Genomic DNA, 6,220 nt, shown 5'->3' with positions numbered 1-6,220 from the left:
CTCTCCCTATAAACAATTATGGGTAAAAAATAGTTTTTTTTTTTTTTCGGGTTTTCAAGTATGTATTGATTTTTTATATTAGTTTCGGTTGGTAATTGGTCTAATAAGGAATCAATTTGGTTTGATTTGGGTTTCTTTGATCGGTTTTGCTGATTCGTTTTGTTTTTGACACCCCTAGTATAAATCAAGGCTCGTAGATTATAGTCCATAGATGTCATCCCTTAACTGTATATGGATTGTACACGTACGGATAGGTGATCCTATCTCACCTATGTCTCACCCATAGGTGCATTGCAAAGGAAGATCGTATCGCGAACATTTAGGACTGTGAAAGGATGGAGCACATAATAGATACTTAATTTTGGCTAGATCAAACATCAATCAAACATTAGGAATAAAAAAAAAAATGCAAATCCATGTAAATGTCATGATGATATGGACGAAATACCAGATGAATATTTAAATCAGTTGGACGAGAAAAAGTCCACCCAGAGTGGTCGGAGGTACTAAGTAAGATGGGTCGAATCATATATCAAATCAAAGATCTCGAGTAACTCTTCGGGAGATAGCGCCTACGATGCTAATGTATGCGTTTTTTGGCCATCCGAATGCATTTTGAAAATGAAAAAGCCTGCTGAAGGTTTGAAATTTGAATTTCAAATTTGAATTTTGACACAGTATTTGAATTTTGAATTGTATTTGACCTATTATAGAAGGCCTCTTTAGGATTTGTAAAGATTATCTTGAAATCGATTGAAAATTGATGTTTTCGTCCTTATCCCTTACCTTGTAGATTCAAGGTCGTTTGTGCTAAAACGATATCTAGCCCATCCTTCTTCTACTGTGTCACATGCATATTTAATTCGGCAAACCTCACTGATGGTAATATTTTGTAATTATAAGTATACATAAATATAAAATCCCTACAAATTATGTTATTTCTATGTATGAAATGTGTAAATTCTTTATTTATAATTTGATTATAGAGGGATTTATGCCATATATAATAAATGGGACTAGATATTAATTTATCAAATCAAATATAAAAATATTTGTATCTTCATCTTTTTCGGAGGGTACTCACCAAATTTTTATCCAACCCATTGTAATCCCATTAATGGCAATAAGAGATTTCTAGTTTATTTTCTAATTCTCCTTAGCTATCAAAAACATTCTTTTTTACTCCCAGAGATTTAAGGCTTTGTTTTGTTTCAAAATAATACATTTCACATTAATTATTTTAAAAGCAAGTGGAAGTTGCATATAAATAAAAAGATCATGAGTAATTCCACTAAAGTTCAGTATAGATATTTGGAATCCCACCTTTTAAAAAAAAAAAAAAAAAATAATTTGTATCTTGGTTTACCATACACCACCCACTCATGGAGGATATTGCTGCCATTAAATAGCTGGATTCAAATGCTTGAATGTTTTTCATTATCATTTAAAAACTGAAAAAGGGGGGGGGTGAATTTCTCCACAACGTCAAAGTGCAGTTTATCTCTCACATTATTATTATTTTTTTTATTATTTTTCTAATTTGTTCTGAATCTATGGGCCCCATATGGATGATATCTTTTTCATGACACCCATTGGTGTGGTATGCAAATTCCTCCCCTCACTGGAGCCGATGAACCCTCTACACAAAATTATGGAAAAGACTTAGGAAAATTTTTTATAACTAAAAAATAATATTTCATGTTGAAACAAATGGAAACATCTAGAGGCTTCATATTAAGTTATATAAGTCCTTCAAGTAGATATTGCATCACTTTGAAAAGGATGAAGGAAGAGCAAGACCAAAAAACAAAAATGATGGCAAGGATTTCTAGGATGTTTCCCTTTCAACAAAAGAAAAAAGAAAAGAAAGAATAAGTTAAAAGAAATAATAAAGAGAAATTAAAAAACAAGTGATTATAACATGTTTGATTTGAAGATTTAGATGGGAAACAACACCAACCAGACAGTGTTTTTTGATCCACACATGTAGTTCTTTGTTTAAAGTGAAACTTGTAATATTTGCTGATGAAAAGTGAAAGGAGTGATGGCTACCTTGGGATGCATGCATGCATGTAGAATTAAGCTGGTGATTAATACTCTCTTTTTGTTCCCCCTTCCCCCTCTTTTTTCTTCTCACCTCCCCCTTTCTCCCTCTTTTTTCTTCTCACCTTCACCCTTACCAAGAAAGAAAGAAAAGGAAGAACAATAATGAACTACCCTAACCTCAATGTAAAGTAAAGTATTTAGGGATCATTTGTGAACAATGAACTTAGAACGAGTTTAAAATGTTGTTTCCAACCATGCTAATAGAGAATGCATTTTGTTTTTGGAATTTTTTCTTTTTTTTTGGTAGAGTTTTTGAAAATTGAAACCCATACATTTGGATTGTGTTTAGTATGCATTATCATAATAGATTATGAGTCTAGAATTCATTCTGAAGTGAGAAAATAGAGAAAATTTTGGGTTTTAGAATGCATTCTAGACCCAAAACTATCCTGATAATACATACCACACTCAACCTTGGATTCAAAAGAAGTGTGAATTATGTTCAGAAATTAATCAATAGAGGGAAAAAATCGATTTGCACTCCCTTTGGACATAAAGTCCCTCTTCTTTTTTTTTCCGATAGATTTTATTACATGAGAACATTTTCAAAATGAATTCTATGTATGAGATTAACAAAATATGCAGAATGAAATAACCTATCTTGAATTGTTAGAACCACAACCGAAGAGGTTGGACCCCACCCTATGGATGGTGTGAGATTGACTCTGGTTGTTAAATGTCATTTGAGATGATCTTTTCTCTCCCTACGCTGTTAGGGGAAGGGTATCCCAACACACACACACACACACTCTCTCTCTCTCTCTCTTTGTTCTAATGAAATGACTTCATTGCCCTCCTATGTATGAAATCATTTCATCGCACCTCATTGGTGTGCTCTCCTATGCTGCTTGCTTAGAGAACCCTCTCCCTGAAATTAAAGGGAAAAGGTCATTTATGCTCCAGCAAAGGCCCAAGGGTAAGCTAGTTCTCTCTCCCTCTCTCTCTCTCTCTCTCTCTCTCTCTCTCTCTCCATAAAATAACCTTGACGTCCTACCTCCCCCTATGTATGAAACTATTCTGTCACACCTCATTAGTGCGCTCATGTACGTGTATCACTTGCCAAGAGATTCTCTCATCGACTCTGTCAAATAGATGTAAGGGTGCTATTGTCATTTCAGATGAACATTTATGTGAGTCAGACTACAATTTAATATTGGTCATGCATAAGCACGGCTGTGTTTGAAAACTTTTGCCAAAAAAATAAAAGTAGCACCCACAGTATTGTTCTTTAGGAAACAATTCAAGAGAAAGACAAGATGAAATGATGGAATTGCTACTCGATCTAATGTTTTGTAGAGGGTGTAATCTGACCAAACCTAATTGTATTCTCTCTTGAAAATGACATTCTACCTAGCCCCAAGCTAGCTAGCTAAACTATGGGGCTACATAGCTAGCAGAGAATTAATAACTAATTAATTACAATATTACTAATCCTGATTAACTAACAATTAACAGTAGCTAGCTAACATTAATTTTGTCTTGTTTGGAGAAGAAGAGATGTATTATCAAATCCATCACATGTAGCTAAAGAACAAATTGGAACATAAAAAGTGTATCAAATAAGATTAATTAAATTTAAGTGGCTGGAGATGCTAAAATGGTGAGGTCGATTGGGCATTGGTGAATATATGTCATTATCAATAAATTATATTATCTGAGATATTATTAAGTAATCAGTTTAATTACATTAATGAAATATCGTTTGTCCATTTGTAGCTTACCAACTTAAAGTATCAACCTTCTTCAACCGTTGAAGTGGAACTCTTATCATCATATTTCAAAGCAGAGAAAGAGAGAGAATCGATCCACGAAGAAAAAGACGAGAGAAAGCTGAAGTGGGCATCTCTTTTTGAAACCTCTTCCAATGAAGAGATGGAAAAGATCGTAGATTTGAAGCCAACATCTCTCTCTCTCTCTCTCTCTCTCTCTCTCTCTCTCTCTCTGTCTCTGTACGATTTGATATAAGGAAGGAATCCTTAGACTCAGAAAAAAACAACAGATATTAATAAGGGAATGAAAAGCTGTGTCTCTCTTTGATAACGAAATCTAACAACAAAGTAGAACCTTACATGGTGATTAGACGTCTTTTTCAAAGAATGGAAAGAGAATCCACCGACCAACGCAACATTGGGAGGTAGATGGAGGTTGAAGAACACCGTAATCTCTCTCTCTCTCTCTCTCTCTCTCTCTGCAAGTTTCATTCTGATTTCAGTCTGCCACCTTCAGATTTCTCTCAATGCCATCAGATAAGAATCTTCTTATTTATTAAATAAACAAGGACTATTGGATCAGAATATATTTGTTATTATAATCAAGGCAGAGATTGTTGTCTGGTGGTGTAGCGCTGTACCAGTATGGGGCCAATGAGAGCGCATGCAAGGGCATCAATATGTACGAGATTTTTTTATTTCATAGGGGCAGGATGATAATTTCACACACTCCTGTGTCTGAGTGTAGGTCCCACATGACCAGATCGACAACATTCTTTTTCCCTAATTAGCGTATGCTAGGACCTCTCTGTTTTTATCTCTGTCTTCCTATAAAAGGGGTAGATATATATGTCATTTCATAGGAGGGAGGAGAGAAATTGACACAAGGAGACACTAACATACGTGTAGACACTGCATTTGATACCTCAAGGGACCTTTCGACAATAAGGACCAAGACCCACTTGATTCTCGTGGCAATCGTGTGGCAAAAATGATCATTTTACCCCTAGTATAAATTTGGTATTTGAACCTTCCTGAATTGAACCAAAACTCCTTGGATAGACTTATCTATCCATTTTGAGCTCGTGCATAATTTCATCCAAATCCAATATAAAACTACAAATATTTAATTTTTTTTTAATAAGTACTCAAGACCAAGGGTGTATTTAATTGGCAAGAAATAGATAGAAAAGAAAGAAAAACATAACAAAAAAAAAAAAGAATAGTGAAAAAACAAGTAATGAATTTATGTCTTTCTTTCTTTTCTCTTTCAAAATTTTATGAAGATAAAAAAAAAAAGTTGATTTGGGTACATCTTTTTTATTCTTTGACCCTTTTTTTTTTTTGTAAAAAAGAATCTTTTTAACTTCCATAATATTTTAGAAAAATCAAACCAATAATGAGATCAAGCCATGATTTTAATATTTTCAATGTAAATCTTGTGATTTGCCTTTCATTTTATTTTATTTTTTTCATGTGAAAAGGTGGAAGAGGAAAATAACTTTATAGTAAAACATTCTAATGTTTGTTTAATTGTTTTGATGCAAAACATACAAATTATTACATTGAAAAATAACCAAACATTTATATGGAGTAAAAATTTTCACACAAAATATCACTTAGGAGGAAAATTTACAATGGAACAAAAAGGGGCCTAGGTAGATCGACCTATCACCTAGACCTCTCAATAAAGTTGTAGAATATCCTATCACCTAGACATCACGATAAAGTTTTCATAGAGATTTAATGAATGTTTTTCTAATAAATTCATATGAAAAGAGAAAAAGAATAATTATATGGAGTAAAATTTTGGTGTAAAATATCACTTAATTAGGAGAAAATTTTACAACGAAACAAAACGGGGCCTAGGTAGATTGACCTATCACCTAGACCTCTCAATAAAGTTGTAGAATGTCCTGTCATCTAGACCTCACGATAAAGTTTTCATAGAGTTTTAGTGAATGTTTTTCTAATGGAAAAGAGGACGAAGAAGAATAAAGGAAGGGCTCTAACGGATGAGTAAGATCTAAAATCTACAAGCAATGACATATGTATATTGAACCATTGAGCATTTGACTAAGTCAACAAAAAATTGAGGAGAACGTTTTTCTTCACCCATGATGAATTCACCCATTGTTGTATAAAATAATGATTAATGAAACAACTAATAACTTATTTGCCATGTATCCAAGTAGCCACTACAAAGCTTTCTATTGATGTGCTATACACAAACTACTGATGCTACAAATGTTGCTTTGTAAATGATAGATGTGAATTGAGTCACATTACTAGATGTTGTCCTAAAGACCATAGACGCCCACAAGGTGCAACTAGGAGATGTGTAAATTAGTTTCCAAGATAAAACAGTTCTTGGCTTTCACAGATAGTAATGCACTCTCTTAATG

This window comes from Telopea speciosissima, chromosome 9, assembly GCF_018873765.1.
Source record: "Telopea speciosissima isolate NSW1024214 ecotype Mountain lineage chromosome 9, Tspe_v1, whole genome shotgun sequence".
NCBI classification, from domain to species: domain Eukaryota; kingdom Viridiplantae; phylum Streptophyta; class Magnoliopsida; order Proteales; family Proteaceae; genus Telopea; species Telopea speciosissima.
The sequence above is the reverse complement of the archived record's forward strand: the minus strand, read 5'-3'. Positions refer to the sequence as shown.